The following is a 20,622-nucleotide window of genomic DNA, read 5'->3' on the forward strand; positions in this document are numbered from 1 at the left end:
GCCTTGGAGAATGCTTACCCGGAGATCAGAGGCTGAATGCCCGTGACCGCTGAAGTGCTCCCCAACAGGAAGAGAACAGTCTTGCCTCGTGATTGTCAAGCAGTGTTCATTCATCCGTTGTCGTAGCGTTTGCATGGTTTCCCCAATGTACCATGCCTCGGGACATCCTTTCCTGCAGCGTATCAGGTAGACAACATTGGCCAAGTTGCAAGAGTATGTACCGTGTACCTGGTGGATGGTGTTCTCACGTGAGATGATGGCATCTGTGTCGATGATCCGGCACGTCTTGCAGCGGTTGCTATGGCAGGGTTGTGTGGTGTCTTGGTCACTGTTCTCCTGAAGGCTGGGTAGTTTTCTGCGGACAATGCTCTGTTTGAGGTTGTGCAGTTGTTTGAAGGCAAGAAGTGGGGGTGTAGGGATGGCCTTGGCGAGATGTTCATCTTCATCAATGACATGTTGAAGGCTCCGGAGGAGATGCCGTAGCTTCTTCACTCTGGGGAAGTACTGGACGACGAAGGGTACTCTGTCCACCGTGTCCCGTGTTTGTCTTCTGAGGAGGTCGGTGCGGTTTTTCGCTGTGGCGCGTCAGAACTGTCGATCGATGAGTTGAACGCCATATCCTGTTCTTATGAGGGTATTATCTGGCTGATGTCCAGGTAAGCCTTCACAACACACGACAGCTGAGCAGAGACTGATAGCCAGGTTCCGCACACATGAGGATGGCCTCAACCGGGATCTTGGGTTCATGTCACACTATCTGTAACTCCCACAACTTGCCTAGACTTGCAAAGTCTCACTGGCTGTCCTGTCTGGAGACAATACACATCTCTTTAACCTGTGCTAATGCTCTCTCCACTCACATTGTCTGTACCTTTAAAACTTGATTAACTGTAAAGACTCGCATTCCAATCATTATTCATTATTCTGTAAATTGAGTTTGTGTCTTTATGCCCTGTTTGTGAACAGAAAGTCCACTCACCTGACGAAGGAGCAGCGCTCCGAAAGCTAGTGGCATTTGCTACCAAATAAACCTGTTGGACTTTAACCTGGTGTTGTTTGACTCCTTACTGTGTTTACCCCAGTCCAACGCCGGCATCTCCACATATGATCTGTTACCCAAACATGGAATTGGAATCAATGAGCTTGATTATTCTATAATCTCAGTCCCCAGTCTGAGAAGCTTGTTAAGGCACAAACCTCCACGCTCACTCTGAATAAACTTCCTCTCTGTGTATGTGTGTACGCTAGCTCTACCTATTCTTCCACCACCACCCCCCCCCCCCCCACCCAGCCATCATTCTTGCAAATATTTTTTGTCTGTCTGCATTCTCCCTACTTTTCTTTTCTTGTTTCCTATTCTCTCATTTTATCTTTGTCATAACATAAACCATACATGCCCTCTTTTCCATTTACCTTGCCTTCAGTCCCTTTATATATTTATAGCATTGTTAAACATGGTCTTTTTCTTCATGGTGTATACTTATTCAGCCATTTGGAATGATCCCATTGTTGATCTACAATCCTATGGCTAGTATTTTATCTCCAGCATAGTATTTTATTGCCAGTCCTGTCTCGTATCTCTTGTTCTCACATGACTACAATATTCACGATAACACAACATCTAGAACAAACATTTTTACTGTCCAGGAGGTTTTAATAAAAGTTTTTGTGATCCTAAATAGGTTAACTGTATGTCTTTAACTACAAGATTGGTGTACATATATACAGTAAAGAGCTCGAGCTCGGAACTGTTTCCATGCTTGCCTGTGCACATGGCTCAGTCCAACACTAGTTTGATTCCTAGTTGTGGGTCATATCATCTTTGACATCACTGTGTAGGTGGTACTGTACTCAGCCCTGCATTGACAATGTGGGTGGGATTTTACAGCCTTGCTTGGGCAAGATCGGAAATTCCCACCCCAAGTCAACAGAGATTTTCATTGTCGGACCTTCGCCTGCTCCGATTCCATGGCAGGTGAGGTGGTAGAGTTCTGGCCTATATGTCCAAACTCTTAAACTACACCTCCTCCAAGTTGTTATTTAATCTATTTCAAGTATTCACATTATTATCACCACCACCTCCCTCCATCCTTCAGGTCTCTGAGTTCATAGGTTCAAGTTCTCTGGACGCCTTATAACCCTTCAATATTGTGTTTACATGACTGTCAGAGGAGTGGTAGGCTCTGACGTTGCAGGTAAACTTTGGAGGTTGTTCTGGAATTTGGATATCTTTTCATCCTTTGCATTTGGCTGTGTGGTGTGTGTTGTCAGCATTGGACTGCTTATTTGGTTCCAGCATCATCTGTGGCACTGTCATGCTGGAGGGCAGTTGCAGCATTTGCTCTGTGATCATAGTGTTAACCTCATCAACAGGAGTCTGAGGTTGAGGCCCTACTCGTTGTTGGTAGCTCTCTAGTCTGTTTTCCACTGGAGGTGCATTCGTAACCACCTGAGTGTTTGACTGGCCTGACCAATGAGGACTACTGTCCGGTAGCTGCAACAGAAGTGGACAAACCTGCTCTGTAAAGAGAGAAGACGTCCAGAGCTGAAGTCCCAGTCAGGATACTCTTTTTTTTGAGCTCTTGGGAACAGCCAGCTGCATTTGTGAATTGTAAAGCGTTTCACTCCATTAACAGATAAGTAGTGTGTGACCAGAGGAGAAGAATAAGTAAGGCTGTGCTTGTTTTCCAGGAAGCTGTCACAATGCATATATCTTTCACAACTTATGGCTCCCAGAGCTTTTTGAAGCCAGAGCCCAGGTTGATGGATGGTGATGAGGGCTATTCCCCTGTGTAAATGGTTGATGATGCCAATGAGGCAGTCTGAGAGTGATACAGAGAAGCATCACAATTCAGCTCACCTTAGCCTTCATCGGGCACACCATTGGGCTTTTTAAAATGTACTTCCACTGCCTTGACTGGTCGAGAGGGACTCTGCAATACAGACGGTGATACAGATAATTGTAGCTTGCAACCTGGTGCACCGCACAACCTGGTGCTACAATGTGGACAGATGTTGCAAGGAAAAGAGCACAAGGAAAATCAGCCGCCCTCAGACCAGGAGGATTTGTTGGAGCATGAGGAGGCCATAAATGCAAACGAGCATATCATGGATGATATGGAGAGACAGGCAAGGATACAAGGGGCAAATTGATTTACACAAAGTTCAAGCACAACAACAATGCTCCTGCATTATCATCGCTCCATTACCAGAACTCCATTGCCTTCCTGGGGTGTAGACTTCGACCTGTCATCCAACCTTATTGAGTTAACTATAAATCTGCACCTCAACCACGGAGAATAGAATGGGGAGTGGGTCTTTGTCAGACATGCTGGTTAGCGTGTCATCTTAGGGGTATGTGGACATGCATGTAACAGCCTGCCTTGCCCAGTCTTTCTGCTACAGCACCATGTTGAAAGTCCTTTGATTACAAACCGTATCCACCTCATTTGTACCATTTTGACTGAAGTGGATCAGTATCTTCAAGGGTGTGTAAAAGGGATGCCAACTTGCCTGTGATTTAAGCCACGGTCCACAGACAATCATCAGTAAAGTAACAATTCACATGAACATTCAATAAAGAATGCATGAAAATGAAACATATTTCATTCAGTAATAATGCCTGTGTCCCCATCTCTTAAACCATTGAATTGTGACCAAGACGGAATGTGTCATGACCATTATATCTGAAACTGTCAGGCCCATCACTTCTCAGTAATTATGAATGATTACATGAGTGATTTTATATTGTGTGTATATTTAGTGCAGTGACACCTTTAAAAGTCACCCATGCCACCTTTTGTGCTCCTACTTTTTTAACTTTTCCGACCGCTACTTTTGGGTGCAACCCTGGCATACATTGATGAAGTGGAGGTTGTTAACAGGCTGTCTGCTTAGTGTGATGTCCCGTTGTCTTGGATGACCATGGCTGGTATCCCCTGGAGGCTTGCAGCCTTGAGGGCCCCAACCCACTGGAGGTCTCCAACTGATTGGAGGTCTCCTGCTGTGGCATCCCCCTCCGACTCGTCTGCTGGAGCCATTGGAGTCACTGGTGGAGGGGATGAGGAGACATTGCTAACCCTGTGCTGTCCTGAAATGAAAGCCTCAGGGCAACTGGCACATGGTCCTCCTCCATATAGGTGCACAAAGGTACCTCCCTGTTACCCTGAGGTGAAGGGCCTCCTGGAAGGGTCTTGTTGCCCTCTTACCTAGCCATTGCTACACTCAGCCCATGGCTAGAGCAATGGAAAGCAGGTCAGAGTGCAAATGGATCAAATACTTGACTTGGCTGTCGATGATGGTCACCATCCTCTCCATGGATGGTGCCATGTGCTCAAATACCTGGGACATGGCCGAACTCATGGTGTGTATGGACTGTTCCATATTCAGCATAAAGCTGTACTTATCCCTTACATCTCTACTGTATTTTTCTTAGGCTCTGCTGCATGTCCAGCAGGCTTCATGCTGTAACCAGAGGCCTGTCATCAGTGTGGGGCTCAGCATGGGCCTGGACCCAGGTAGTCCTCTGGGGACTAGCTGTCATATCCTCCCTGAGTCGCTGGGACATGTATGTGGTATGTTCATCAGATTGTGCTTCTGAATGTAGACAGGACCCATCTGCGGACCATGAGGGTGTAACTGCGCTGGCAGAGATTGAGGCAGATCGACAGTGCATTCTCTGAGCCACTGACTTCTGCTTCCCCTGAGGTCCAAAAATGTGCGGGTTGGGTTGATTGGCCATGCTAAACTTAACCTAATATCGGGGGATTAGCAGGGTAAATACATGGCCTTACGGTAATAGTGCCTGGGTAGGATTGTGGTTGGTGCAGACTCAGTGGGCTGAATGGCCTCCTTCTGCACTGTGGGATTCTGAGGTGGAGTCTTCGGGCTCCTCCCGAGGCTGCAGCCTGGTCCTTTGGTGATGACCTGCAGTGAGAACAAATAGACTCCTATTAAGAACCATCAAAGTTTGAGCATTTCCCATCTCATCATATCCATCCTTTGTGCCCATTTGCCACCAGCAGCATAGTTGCTTCCTCCTCCTTCTGCCTAGTTGATTCAGCCTTGCTGTCTGCATCGATCATTCTCCCTGGGCCCAAGTGACCCCCATTGCTGCTGCTTCGACTGCTATTAAGAGTTGAGGCCAGGAACTTTTCCTCTGCGTCTCCTCTCCCTCCTTCATGACAGTGCAGAGTTAGTTACGTACCAAGTGACTCCTAAAGCCCTTGTTCTCCTGCATCCTCATCACACCATACAGTCCTGTTATTCAAACGTTGCATCCAGGCATACCTAAAATGTGCACTGCCATGTGCTTTGGCCTCAGTTGCCATGTGGCAATAAGGCTGTTCGTGCATTCACTCTTCTAGCGTAGTTACCCACTCGCACGTACATTATTGATGACTATATCAGAAACTCCTGTTGAGGTCATGACACTGGCAGTTATCCTGGCCGGTGAGAGCACTGAACCCAGACTATTGTATGGACTCCATGGTTGCTCTCTTTCTCTGCCACCTTGGCTGGACAGGAGGTGCCTTCTGATGCCATCAGCAGGAATGAGCACGTCCTGCCTTTCCCTGTTTTCCGGCACAATCTGCAGAGAGGTAACGCTGAGCCATGGCACTGGTTTGATTCAGGGGGTTAATGTGGATTGATGGCGCTATGAATTTGTTGAGCCAGCAGTGAGAGGTAGGGAAATGATGAGGGAAGATGTCTGAGGGTTGTGACTCCTTCTCCCAATTGACTCAAGGATCCTTCAGGCAGCAATGCAGAGACTCTCTGTGGCCCATTCCCAGCGAAAGTATTGTCTGCTGACGGTGTGTTTCTCTACCACTGAACCCCACATGTTTCCCATGCACGTCGCTGGCACTTAAAATATTGTTATTGTGTGGTGAATGAGGAAAAAGAGAGAGCAGAATCATGCACACTTGCAGTTATGCGATCGGGCAGAGCATCCTGTAAACAAAACTCCCCACCACCCCAAGTGTACAGCCATGCAGCCTGCACATCCTGCTCAGAACCCTCAAATTGACCCCTTTAAATAACCGTGCGGGCCTGGTCACACAAAACAAATTAAAGGGGCTTCACTTGTTAAAAAGATTTGTTGAAATCCAAGGGGGCGTTGTTGAGCCTCTGGCACTCTGATCTTCATCTGCAGCCTCGTGTGTGAGCTTTTCCTGCAAGAAGGAAGGGGGTTTAGTGATAGTCGTGTGGGGGAAAGGTGCAGGTGAAGGGAGATTTAGAGATCTAAAAGGAAAAGTCAATTTATAATTTGGTTAAAGACAAGTAGAGTGGGACAGGAAGGGACAGAGAGTTTAACAGTAATAGTGCTCCAGTGAATAAGGTCTATGCAAGTAGCAGCAAAAAATGAAATGAAAGGCTCTTTACCTGAATGTGTGAAGCACCCACAATAAGATAGATGAGCAAGAGGCAAAGTAGAGGTAAATGGTTTAGATTTAATGGAGCTTGGCCTCCCTGGCCCACCCCAGCACAAACACCACACCCACTCCAACAGCTCCCCCGCAGGCACTGAACACTCAAGGATGTTAATTCCACCTGGGCATGCCTCTGAGAGCTGCCAGCCAATCAAATGGCCCAGAGCCAAGCGACACCATGGGGAGCAGTGGCCAATACTGGACAGTCCTCACCTTTCGCTCTGGCTCTGTGTTCTCAATGTTAAGTGGAAGGGGGTGTGGTGGTTATCGCAGGAGTCAGGCTAAAGGACCTCAGTGAATATAATGGCGTGGGTGGGGCCAGTGCAGACAGGCTGGAGGGAGGAGGGGAAACAGCAGTGGCGGCATGAGGCACTTAAGTGGCTATTAATTAACTATACAAAGTAAGATGTGAGGAAGACCCAAAAAGACTACGAAGAGATATAGAGAAGTTTATAGACAATAGAGATGTAGGCACGGTAGCACTGCGGTTACCACTGCTGCTTCACAGCGCCAGGGACCTGGGTTCGATTCCCGGCTTGGGTCACTGTCTGTGTGGAGTTTGTACGTTCTCCCCATGTCTGTGTGGATTTCCTTCAGCTGCTTCGGTTTCATCCCACATTCTGAAAGACATGCCGGTTAGGTGCATTGACCCCAATAGGTGCTGGACTATGGCGACTAGGGGAATTTCACAGTAACTTCATTGCAATGTTAATGTAAGCCTTACTTGCGACTAGTGAATAAACTTTACAAGTTGAGTGAGCAGGTAGCAAATGGAGTATGACATGGAATACTGTGATGTAGTAAGAATTGGAAAGGAGAATATTTTTAAAAGGTGTGAAACTTGTAAATGTTTATTTTTGGGCGACTTGGGTAAACTCGTACAAGGAACACAGAGCAGGCAGGTACATTGTAAGGCAAATGGCATATTGGCCTTTATCGAAGAGAACTGGAATACCAGAAAGAGGATGTCTTCCTACAATTGTACAAAGACCACATCGGAAACACACTATGGTTTTGCTTTCCAGGGATATAGGACCACCCTTGTGCCTATTGCCTGGTTCAGGGCCTCCAGCAATGCATCAGAGGACTTGGATTGCATCTCTGTGACTCTTGCAACAATTTACACTTTTCAGAATATGTTCTGCTGTTTGCAGCTACAGTGAATCTCCCCTTTGATTCTGGCTGGGTTTGTGATTTTGAAGACACTCACTCCCTGCACCCTGGATATGGCTGGAAGCGGATCTGCCTTCATTTTTAGTCCCTTCATACTCCCTCGGTATCAAAACTAGTGAAAACCTTGTGACCTAAAAACTGTGAAGGAGCAAAGAGATTTCCATGTTGATGTACACAAATCAATAAAACTAGTACGCATGCACAAATACTAATTAAAAAGGCTAATGGAATTTTGATTGCTATCTCTAGTGTATTGGAGTGCAAAAGTGAGGAAATTATCTTTCTCTATGGGTCTTGGCCGGACCTCATCTGAAGTACTGTGTTCAGATTCAGGCACCTGCTGTATTGGAAGCATCTGGTACCTGAAGGGACTGTTGGAGAACAGATATCCACCCCATCTGACGAAGGAGCTGTGCTCCCAAAGCTTATGGTATTTGCTACCAAATAAACCTGTTGGACTTTAACCTGGTGTTGTGAGACTTCTTACTGTGCTTACCCCAGTCCAACGCCGGCATCTCCACATCATGACCTGAAGGGTTAACATGAGGCTTGAGTACATGTTGATATGGTGATATAAGAGAGTGCATGACCTAAATCTAGGGCCGGTCTAGAGATGAGTAGCAATGTGCAAGAACCTAATACACCTACTGCAAATATGTAAATAATTATTGTAAATGACTTCCTTGTAACCTATACAAGACTGCTTCGTGGTGTCCGAGCAGTATCCTTCAAGCGTAACGATAACAAAATGTATCATGGTGACAGTGCTGGAATCTATTACTTACCTCAGGAAGGGTTTATTGAATTTAGGCCTTGGAAGGGATACAGAGCCAATGTATCAGAATTATACCAGGAGTTTAAGGGTTAGATTATGAGAACTTGATATGAATTCCATTGAGTTTAGAACCATATAACTGAGGTGCTTATGACAAAATAATTCATAGTTTCAGGGAAACAACTTCCAGGTTCCAGAACAATAAGGTACCATTTAAATTTAGTACTGGGCCATTTAAGAATGGCATGTTGGATTCATTTTGTCCACACAGGGTAGTGGAAATCTGGAACCCGCACCCACAAATTTCTGTGGATACTGTTGCAATCAGAATTTTCAAGACTGAAATGTAGAGATTTCTATTAAGTAAAGATATGCAAGGGATATGGATCAAACAAAGTTAAATGGAGTTGAGGTACAAATCAGCCGTAATCCTAACAATGTTGGAACAGGCTCAAGGAATTGAAAGGCCCACTTCTGTTCTTATCATCCTAAAACATCTTGTAAAACACCACCTTGAATTTTCCATCTTCAATTTAATTTTGAACAGGGATTAGAAATAATTGGGGGAAAAAAATGAATGAGTGCAACAGCACCGTTCACTTTTCAGAGAGAATGTTCTGAGTCTTCACAATGCCACTGAGAAGTAAAAGAAGTATCGCATTTTCAACATCAGGGAAAGCATTCTCTTAAATCACCAAGACAGACTAAAACAATTTTAAGTACTGGTATAGACATGGATTTGCTGCTTCAGGCGATGACCCCGAATTCATGCGGTGGGCTTTCTAAATAAACCCACCAATGTTTTTGGAGATTAAATGTTCCTCCAGTTAGCTGGTGATGGGCTACTATGGAATCCACTACTTACCTCAGAAAGGACTGTGGGATGCACACAGTCCTTTCAGGAAAAGTGTCCTCATTACTTACGCACTTATAACTTTTTCTTCTCTCCCTTTGAAGAGAAAATTGTCTACAACCTGTACCAGAGAAATACCATCAGGCTGGATCACCATGATGGAAAACTCTGAGGCTAATGAGGCCATGTAGGTGAGGGAAATTTAAAAAGAATCTGACAACAGAAAGGTGGTAAAGGCTGGGAGAAGTTCATCGGAACTCCTCCGAGCTCCAGGTGCTTTTACAATGCATTGCACTGATCTTTCACTCAGAAACTAGATCTTCAAGGGCAAGGCTGCAACTGAACAATTTTCTCTGTTTTACACTTCATTGGGGCTACTTTGCAGGGAGAGGTTGATCATTCTGAAGGGCACCTTGACACTTCGAGAGAAACTACTGCTGCCACTCTCGGATCTGCTATTACTGTCACTTTGTCAGCAACGTTTTAATGGTATATTTGCTGCATATGAACTAACTCAGAGAAGCCCATCCATTAGGAGTGATTCAGAAGGGTTGCTACCAGATTGGGCATTTAGCTTGATGAGAATGAGGGCCAGAGAGTGAAAGCAAGGGATAGGACCATTCATCCATGGTGTTGGGAGGTAACTGTCCTCAGATACGCAAGCAGGGAGTCCAGATCTTAAAGATCCAGTCTTCAAATGAGCAGTGATTAGGGATCATATATCTTGTAGGGAGCTTGTTGTCATTCATATCATTGAGATGATGGATAAATGGGAGTAGTCTACAAACTACATTGTATGACATTCAAGAATAGGAAGCTAAATAAAGTTGGAGGGGTAGCACTGTTAACCAAGGATGGCATTGGTGCAATAGTTGGAAACAACTTTGGTTCAGGAGATGAGGACCAGGAGGAAAAGAAGTTGCTAGTGGGTGTGAATTTTGCAAGGTAATTGGGAAGAGCCAGCATGGTTTTGTGAAAGGGAAATACATTTAGCCAATTTATTGGAGTTCTTTGAAGGATAAATGGCAGCCTGTAGACTGATTGTACTTGGATTTCCAGAAGGCATTTGACATGGTGCCACATCAAAGGCTATTGTGCAAAGTAGGAGCTCATGCTGTTAGGGGTAGCGTATTAGCATGGATAGAAGTTTGGCTGGCTGACAGAAAACAGAGTATGCATGAATGGGTCTTTTTCTGATTGGCAAGAGGTGACAAGTGGACTCCCATAGAGGTCTGTGCTGGGGCCTCAGCATTTTATAATTTATATCAATGACTTGGATGAGGGGAGCAAAGGCATGGTGGCTACATTTGCAGATAACACAAAGACAGGTAGGCAAGAATGTTATGAAGTGGACATAAGGAGGCTGAAAATGGATACAGATAAGTTGAATGAGTGAACAATGACAGAATTCTGAGGTGCAGATCGCTTCTCGGCCTTTTGGCTAAGATCAAGTGTAGTATTGACATGCTGTGCTTGGTTGAAGTCATTAGGTTACATTTTAGCTTCATTTGAAGCAATTTTTAAAAGCGGCATCTCGGCCTTTTGGCTAAGATGCAAATGAGATCAAACCTTGGAGGAGGAGCTATGCCTACTCCAATCAGCTTGGATCATGTAGATCAAGCCCAAGTCAGGAGGTGAGAGCCCTGTCTTGTCAGCTTGGATCGGGAATGTCTCAACTTGTTGAGACTCTGAATTGGACTTGATTTGATTGAATTGGAATAAAAACAAAAAAAAAGAGGGATCTAGATGTTCTAGTATGTAAGTATGTAGGCACAGCAAGTAATTAAGGTTAGTGGAATGTCAGCCTCTATTATGAGAGGCATTGAACATGAATGTAAGGAATGCATCAGTTATACTGGACGTAGGGGAAAATTCTAATACTGTGTGCAGTTTTGATCTCCTTATTTAAGTAAGGATGTAAATGCGCTGGGGGCAATTCAGAGGAGGTTTACTAGACTTATACCAAGAATGAGCAGGTTGTCTTGTGAGGAAAGGTTGGCCAGATTGGGCTTGTTTCCACTCGAGTGTCAAGGGTGAGGGGTGACTTGAATTAAGTACATAAGGTCCTGAACAGTCTTGACAAGATGGATGTAGAAAGGATGTTTCCTCTTGTGGGTGAGCCCAGAACTAGGGGGCACTGTTTTAAAATTAGGACTTGCTCTTTCAGGACAGAGCTGAGGAGAATTTTCTTTTCTGAGGGTTATGAAACTTTGGAACTCTGCTGCAGAAGATGGTGGAGATAACAGATATCTAACTGATATTGTCTATACTCACTGTATTTTATCATAGACAGCTACAATAGATGATACTGTACTGGAGTTTGCACATTCAACCCATGTCTGCATGAATTTCTCTGGGTGCTCCAGTTTCCTCCCACATGCCAAAGATGTGTAGGTTAGATTTCTTGGCCATGCTCAATTGACTCTTAGTATCAGGGAGATTAGAGGGTAAATATGGGGATCTGGGGATAATGCCTGGGTGGGATTGTTGTTGGTGCAGGGTCGATGGGCCAAATGGCCTCCTGTGGGGATTCTATGATATTCACTAATATTATGCTAAATAGCTGCATTTATTAATACCATTATTTGCACTCTCACTAATATTGTACAGTTACATTTTAATATTGCACATGGGTACATTCAAAGTATATATTACCATAAGACATCTACAATGACTGTTGTTGTAGACCAATGTTCACTATTGCAGAAGATGGTGACCACTCATGGGCGGCACGGTAGCACAGTGGTTAGCACTGCTGCTTCACAGCTCCAGGGACCTGGGTTCGATTCCTGGCTTGGGTCACTGTCTGTGTGGAGTTTGCACATTCTCCTCGTGTCTGTGTGGGTTTCCTCCGGGTGCTCTGGTTTCCTCCCACAGTCCAAAGATGTGCGGGTTAGGTTGATTGGCCATGCTAAAATTGCCCCTTAATGTCCTGGGATGCGTGGATTAGCGGGTAAAATATGTAGGGATATGGGGGTAGGGCCTGGGTGGGATTGTGGTCGGTGCAGACTCGATGGGCCGAATGGCCTCTTTCTGTACTGTAGGGTTTCTATGATTCATTACTTTTTCCACATTTGTGAATACTGTACAATATCACGGATACTGGAGCAGACACCAAGATACTTAATATATGCATATAAAAGTCTACATTTGCAGAGGCCAGTCTCTAATTGAATCAGGTGGTGGCATTGTTGCCTCTGAATTAGAAAGTTAAAAGCTCATAGTCCCTCTCCAGGACTTAACAGTACGCTCTAGGCTGACACTTTAGTGTTGTACTGAAACCATATCACGTTGGTGGAGATGTGGAGGACTGAGGTCCTTTTCAACCATCGTCTTTTTGAAGGGCAGGAATTTCTCCTGTTGAGCTGACTGACCATTTGTATAACATCACCAAGGCAGATGGTCTCATACATCTCATTTGCTGCGTGTGCTAGAGGCATTGTGTAAAATGATTTGTGATTATTCTTCAAAATTAATTTATGAAGCACTTTGAGACATCTTGAGCAAGTGAAGGTTTCTGGCTGTAATTCTCTGACCGCACACGCAGCTGGGATTCTCCAGTCCTGCTGCAGTGAACGGCATTTTGGCTTTGCACCAATTTCTCCATTCTCGCTGGCAGCAGTGAAGGGGCAGATTAGATCGGAGAATCCCGCCCTCTATATATAAATGGAAGTGTCTTCACAAAATATTCACCTGCATTCACTTTTACTACAATGGCACCTTTTAATAATTAATTTAACATAATCCTACGTTCATTAATAAAGAATTCCACATTCACTAATACAGAAACAGGCACTGGGTAGCTTAAGAGTTGAAGGTTTAAACCAAATTACTGCTTTGGCAATTAAATTTGCTTCATGTTTTAAACGTTCTTAGATCATTCTGAGATTGATCTGGCATTCCAGCAAAGCTGGATTAGTGAACAGGAAAGATTTATATCAAAATGAGATAGAATATTTTGTATTTTCCTCACCTCTCATACCCAGCATCTTTTCGAAAACCAATGCTGGTAACCAAATGCACTCCCTATCTCCTGGTGACTTCTATAAGGTAGTATAGCAAGCAGTAACTCTTTACAGGTGACGTCCTCAAGAGAATTTCCAGAATAACTGTTGGTAGAGTATGGGTGAAGTGTTGACAAAGTGTCCCAAAAAGTCCCCATATGTGTTTTTAAGCCCCTCTTTAAATCTCCAGATACTATTCCAAATCCTCTGCAGCAACGTCGATGCACCAAATCAGCCGGTTGCTGTTGAGAGGGCGTTAGGTCAACAGTAGGCACTAAAATGCCTGTTTGATGAGAACTAACGGGCACTTTAACAAACAGTTGGTTAACCTGCATTGCTGTTGTGCACTTCAGCTCTTTTACTAAGGTAGTATCTCACGCTAAACATGAACTACACCAGTGTTTCTGCTTAGGACTCTATCAGCTACGTTGTAAACTCTTTATTGCCTAAAATATCTGGGGAAACTACCCTCTAAAGCTTTTGTGCTGGCATTGATGGTCCAGAGACCCTATAGCTGATTTGGTTGGATGGTTGGTTTGTGATTCAGAGCAATGCCAATGGCATGGGTTCAATTCCCGTACTGGCTGAGGTTACTCATGAAGGCCCACTTTCCCAATCTTGCTCCTTGCCTAAGGTGTGGTGAGCCTTAGGTTAAAATCCTCAAGCAGCCTATGGTAATCTGGAACTATGATGACTTTACCTTTTACAACCTCCACTGGATGGTCAGCAGCTGTGACCCTGTGGCTAGGGTGGGTGTGAGCTGCTGGTTTCACCACCAGGATGGAATGCTGATTGTTACCTCCCCCACCGAGAGGCCACCTCCTGCCACTCGTCTTGTTTCGGCCTCAGTGAGCGGGACACATCCCAACTGGACAATTCTACTTCTCAGCCTACATCCAAGGTGTCAAATACTATTATACCTTGAGGAGCAGGAGTGCTCTTCTCTTCTCCATGGCACGTGATCTTCAGTCGTCCTCCCCAATCCCTGTGCACCCACTAACCAAAGGGCTGCTGCCGGTGGGGCAGGTGGCCTGAAATTCAAACTTCTGAAATGGGGGAGCTGCTTCGAAACATTTGACAAGACAGAAAAGAGGCTGAGGTCCTGTTTTTGGTAACTTGAAGTCGTCTTGTTTTGTGGGCATCCACTGTCTGTACATAATTGGTTGTGTGTCTGAAACCCAGTCTGTACCTCTAACACTTTATAAACATAAATGGATTAAATTTCACAGTGTTATGAGTTTAAGCTATTATAGAAAAACTTCAATTTGATGTGGTCCTTCAATGTAAACGCAAGAGTAATTTCTGACTATTTGGACATTTTACCGAAATCCCTGCTGAGCAATTTGGGAAAGAGAAAAATGCAGCAAATTTGTCAACAATAAAGGAAAATTGCATTGATTAAAATTTTTGACATGTTAAAATGCGAATTGCAACATGAGTGCTATCATGCTTGTTGTAAACTTCTTGGAATACATTAGCAATAGTTTATTTATTTGCCCTCTTTGACTGTGTGTTACAGCTGGAAAATTCATAAAGAATAGTCAGGTGTAAATTTTAGGCGACCAACAAATAGGACAGATACGGTGATCTCTGCTGTCTCCAGAAATTCCAGTCACAGACATGGGCGGACATGCGGCTGATGAATTGTAACATAAAATTGCAAAGTGATCTATTTGGGAGGTGAGGGTGTGGTTGAATAAGCTACAGAAGCTACAGAAATGTTGCAGTGGATGAAGGGCCAAAAGGCTGGACAGTTAGGATTTTGAAAGTTAAATTGTAATTGAATGGGGGCATGGTGGCAGAGTGATTAGTGCTGCTGCCTCCCAGCTCCAGGGTTCAATTCCAGCCACGGGTGTCTGGCTGTGTGGAGTCTACTCGTGCTTCCTGTGTCTGTGTGGGTTTCCTCCCATATTGCAAAAACGTGCAGGTTAGGTGGATTGGCCACATTAATTTGATTTGATTTATTATTGTCACATGTATAAGCATACAGTGGAAAGTATTGTTTCTTGCGCACTATACAGACAAAGCATACCATTCATAGAGAAGGAAAGGAGAGAGTGCAGAATGTAGTGTTACTGTCATAGCTAGGATGTAGAGAAGGATCAACTTAATGCAAGGTAGGTCCATTCAAAAGTGTGGCAGCAGCAGGGAAGAAGCTGTTCTTGAGTCGGTTGGTGCATGACCTCAGACTTTTGTATCTTTTTCTCGATGGAAGAAGGTGGCAGAGAGAATGTAAGGGATGCGTGGGGTCCTTAATTATGCTGGCTGCTTTGTTGAGGCACTGGGAACTGTAGTCCGAGTCAATGGATGAGAGGCTAGTTTGTGTGATGGATTGGGCTACATTCACGACCTTTTGTAGTTTTTGGCAGTCTTGGGCAGAGCAGGAGCCATACCAAGCTGTGCCCCTTATTGCCCTTTAGTCTGTCTGTTGGGGTGATCTTACCTTCACGTTCTGCTGGTCGATGGGCAGGGCAAGCAGGCAAGATTGCGTGAGAGATGATCTTCATGCCCAATTTCTCACCTGTTGTGATCTTGCCGGCACCGGATATCCAGTGAGTGATCTCAATCTTTAAATTCTGTTTTAAATAGAATTTAAATATTATTAGTGAGCCCAGGATGCTATCGTCCTGGCCTTGCCAGTGAAGGTCCTCACTGGCGAGGATTACATATGGTTCCCATCAACAGGGACCTGTTGTGATGTCCTAGCCAGTAGGGCTAGAGGCTATTGAGGCCTCCTAGGAGGTCAGGGGCAAGGGGTGCCTCTTGGTCACTGCCACTGGGCACCCTGGCACTGCCAGCCTGGAACACTGGCAGTGCCCACCAAGCACTGGGTAGTGCCAAGAGGTGGGGGTTGAGCGGACAGGCTACTGGGAGAGGGTAGGGCCTAATAGGAGGCAAGTGGGGGGGACACTACGCATTTTGCATTTGGGATTGGACGGGGAGGGGGGGGCGATCGGCCACCCCATGTGGGGGAGGGGGGAATGGCCAGCCCGGGAGTGGTGGGGGGGATCAACTGTGGAGGCCTACGACAGTTAGGGGGTGGGTGGGACAGAGAGATCCGCGCATGCATGATTGTGCCCTCTGCTGTCAGCTGCCGACTTTCGGGTGAGCTCTCTCCCTCTGCTGGCGGGAAACAGAGTTAGCAAGTTTTTTGTGGCATTGGATTGGGGTTGTTTTATATGCAGGGTTGACTTGATCTACTAGTTTCAAGAATGGAGTGTGGCTTGGAGGTGAATTTGCAGTTGGTGGTTCCCATGCTGCTCTTGTTCTTCTTGATGGTAAGTTTTGCAGGTTTGTCAGAGGAAAAATGGGAAGTTGCAGCAGTGCACACCAATGTCACTGTGTCAGTGATGGAGGAAATTAATGTTTAAGATGGTAGATAGGGTGCCGATTTAAGCGGGCTGCTTTGTCCCGGATGGTGTTGAGAATTTTTGATTTGTTGGAGCTGTGCCCTTCCAAGCAAGTGCAAAGTAATAGGAATGAGTCACCAGCTGTATATGTACAGCCCTTTTTATGCCACTTTTCCAGCAATACAGTCCACCATGAAACATGTGGCAACCCTGGGATTATTTGCAAAAGAGGTTTAAAGATCAGTGAGTGATTCTTCTGCATGTTGCGTCGAGTATTGTTGTGGAATGACTATTCTGGCTTTAGCAGACTTGGGCATTGCCCAATTCATTGTACTGAGCATGCTGCTCAATAACCACAGTGGAGCAGGGCCCAGCAACAGGGAATGGTCTTGTATGGCAATGAATGATAATCCCCTCTCCAACAACTACCACTTGGTTAGGGCCTAATGCCTATTTTTGGATCTAACCCAGAAATTGGTTTGCCCTGAATGCAGCAGCAAACATACCTGATTTACATGTAACCCAACAAGCAAATGTTTAATCGGCATTTTTCTCTTTAACTGGTCTGAAAATCCAGGCCATTCTTCAGATGGTGACTTTTTGGTTCTGACTTTGCCACCTAAGCTAATGGTGCAAGGCCACAATGGGATATACCCTGTGAACCTGTAGCATTCTGGAATAAGATTCCATGTGAGCCTAACAATATGTATTCTAATAAAAGCAGAATACTGCGGATGCTGGAAATCTGAAGTGAAAACAGAAAATACTGAATAAACTCAGCACGTCTGGCAGCATCTGTGGAGAAAGAATTAACGTCTTGAGTCTGTGGGGCTTATCTACAATTCTGCACAAGGGTGATATGGACTTGAAAAATTAACTCTGTATCTCTCTCTACAGATGCTGCCAGACCTGCTGTTAAGTTTATTCAGTGTTTTCAGTTTATATTCTTAATATGGGGACACATTTCTTCCTGTTAATTTTTAAAAATGTGTTCTTTCATGGGATAATTGCCCCAGAGAAGGTTGTGGTGAGCCACCTTTGAACAGAAAAATGTCTGGGTCATTGTGCATGATGTGTGCAAGCTGACTTTGATGCTAAATTGAACATCAGGAGGAATTTCGGGCTCAGATGCTTCTCCACGGATAAGGAAACTGAGTGTGAATGACCTGGCAGTATTCACACATTTCCAAATACACAGGTTGAGTCCTAGTACCTCATCCTGTATGACGGTGAAGGTCTGATAGCACCGACATGGACAAGAAAGGTTAGTACATTTTAAATGAGTTGTCAGATGGAAGTTTGTGTATTTTCATTGATTCCTACCAATTAGTAGGGGTATTGGACAGTATGCAAAAACATTATTAATCCATGTGCAACTTATTGAAAGCATCTGTCTGAAAGAAACAGGCCTTAGAAGTGCCTTTTTATTGATTGTGTATTGTACAGGTTGAACTCGGTATTAGATCTAAAGACACAATTTTGGAAAGCTTTGAAAGACAAAGCAATATATATAGTATTTCCCCCAAGTGACTGTGAAGATTGCTATGAAACAAGGTGTTAAACCATACAATATCAATAACAGCTTCAATATCAATATGATTTTACCCAATGTCCACAGGACTTGTACAAATATGATGCCGTTAAGCAGGGTTGGTACGGAAGCCACGGTCAAAGTAACCGCCAGGATCACCAACCCATGAAATTCTGGGGCCCTCCTTAATTGAAGCAACAGAGTCAACCCATCTGGGGCTAAGTCCCGGGGTGGAAGTGGGAACATGGATGTTCCCGCTGCGGAGGCTGGCAGAAAACTGCCGTATCTGCTAGCCCCAACTTCCATTAATTATGAAACTAGGTGTTTTGTATTCCATGGCAGGGCAGACCTGAGGGCGCATGGTCCACCATCCTATCTGGGTGACATATTGAAAATTTTATACTCTGCAGTTAGCAGGTTTGAAGGCGAGTGAGCGGGTTCAGAAAATCTTGTTGGTGGCTTTCCCGACCACCTAGTTGCCCACCTCCAGCCACCTGATTGACCTGCAACTCTCTAAGATGGGACTTCCTTCTCAGATATCTTTGCTTAAAACAATTAATGCTGCTCTCAGTGTTAAAGTGGTGCTGGGCAACTATCAGCATTAGGGATAGGGGCCATGGCACTCCATAAAGTACAGTTCAATGCCCTTCTTGAGTAATATCCCTTAACATCCATGTGCTCCGACTTACCTTCCATAACGTACCCATAGGGTTAGGTTTTCAACCCGCTCCCTGGGCGGCAAGTTGAGAATCTATTCCACTAACTACTACAGCTAAAGGTAGCTTTCTCACGTTATCATTCAACATCAAGTTGTTCTTTTTCTTCCTGCACCTAGTGGAGCACAAGGCAGACTTTCATGTGTTCCCATTGCGAGATTTTTCCTGGAACAGGTCACTAGCCTGTCTCCAGAGGCTTGAGGAGGTGCTACTCTGCATCAAGCATGGCTGACCAGAAATATCTTCTCTTGCTGCATTTGGAAGGATTTGTAGGTTAACACATTCAACCTGTTAGGCCCCATTATGAACACACCTTCTTTGACCTGGAGTGGGACTCAAACCCAGAACTTCCTGCTCAGAGGCAGGGACACTACCCACTGAGCTACAAGACCTCCTAGTCAGCATTGAGTACTGCTACTAAAATACTAAGAATAGAATGTTTTTCTGCAAACCTAAACAAAGAAAGCTATTATGAACACACCACAGTGAGATATGAAATTAAGCCAGACATTCACTGCTGCTATCAGTTTTTGATCAGGTAGGTAAATGCCATAGGTCTCCAATCCTGCTGCATGCATACATGTGTTGCATTTTGTTACTTTTAATTTATGGTTACCATGCTTCATTTTCTTCTGGCAGTCTAGATAATTTAAACATACCCCTTCCTTTTGTAATCTCTCCAAGATACTATGATGGGGGAGATTTTCCACCCCCATTTTTCGGTGGGCGGAAATGGTGGCAGAGGTGGAGATTGAAGGGGGGGGTCCCAAAATGGCTTTTATGCCAGTGGAATTCCCCCGCTTGATTATCTCCGCCCTCCGCCAACAGCATAACGGGGCTTCCCGCTATGCAATGATAGGAACCCCATTTAAATACATCTAGTGCCCCCACCCCTGCCCCAGAAGGGGCAGTTTTGGACAAACTATGACCTGGCACACGCAACCTGCCTGGGGCGCACAGCTAAGTACAGACCCTGCACAGTGCCTGCTGGAGGGGCAGGCTCCCCAGGATTTTTTTTCCAACGAGTTTAAAAATACAGCAGAAGAACCCGGCAAGGCAGCCGGCAGCCTTCCCTCTTTTCCCGCCAGAGCCAACACTCTGAAAATTCTGGCTATGTATGTAATGAGTTCCCTTTAAAATTGAACATATTGGTAGCTCCATGCATATTCATAGGCAGAAATGTGACTCTGCAGATGTTATCAGGGTTTACACATGGCATCCTAAATGCCAGGAAGGAATCCAATATAAACTTGTGACCAGATGTGCATCACCTATCATATTGGGTAAGAGCAAATGAGGCATCCTGTACACACATTTGAAGTGGGCATTAAGCCCTTCCCATATGCAAATAAGGGCCTGTTTTAGGCGCCTGCTGTAACATTTGTTTACTTGAGGCTGCAATCAGGGAAGCAAACCTAAAGATCACATGCAAAAAATTAGGCAAATTGTCATCCTGATCACAGTTGCTTCTGGCCCCGAGATCACTGTCACCTGATGGCCAGGCTTTGAACCCTGATCTCCTTATCCCCAGACTCCAACTCCCAACAACAGGTCTCTGCTACCTACTGAAATCTCAAAAAAACAAGATATGACCCTGAAGGCCATTTTCAGCTAACATTAACCCACGACATCAAACCCCACTACTTCTGTTCGAGAGCTGCACTAATTCCCTCCTCAACGTGAATATTTCTCCTCATTGAGTCCTGTGATTTCACCTTAAAATCCACAATTTCCCCCTCAGCTCCTGAGTCCCACAGTTTTCTCATCCCCAAGCTAGTTTCTAAGAGAA

The 20,622-nt window shown here is 44.9% G+C and overlaps 1 protein-coding gene and 1 pseudogene across 1 annotated transcript in view; both read left to right on the forward strand.

Annotated features, from left to right (window-relative positions):
* Positions 1-20,622, forward strand: part of LOC144510161 (RNA-binding motif, single-stranded-interacting protein 3) — a 1,322,231-nt gene that overhangs the window by 150,050 nt on the left and 1,151,559 nt on the right. The window lies entirely within an intron of this gene.
* On the forward strand, positions 10,654-10,805 carry LOC144482256 (U2 spliceosomal RNA; annotated as a pseudogene).

This window comes from Mustelus asterias, chromosome 2 (assembly GCF_964213995.1).
Source record: "Mustelus asterias chromosome 2, sMusAst1.hap1.1, whole genome shotgun sequence".
In the NCBI taxonomy this organism is placed as follows: Eukaryota; Metazoa; Chordata; class Chondrichthyes; order Carcharhiniformes; family Triakidae; genus Mustelus; species Mustelus asterias.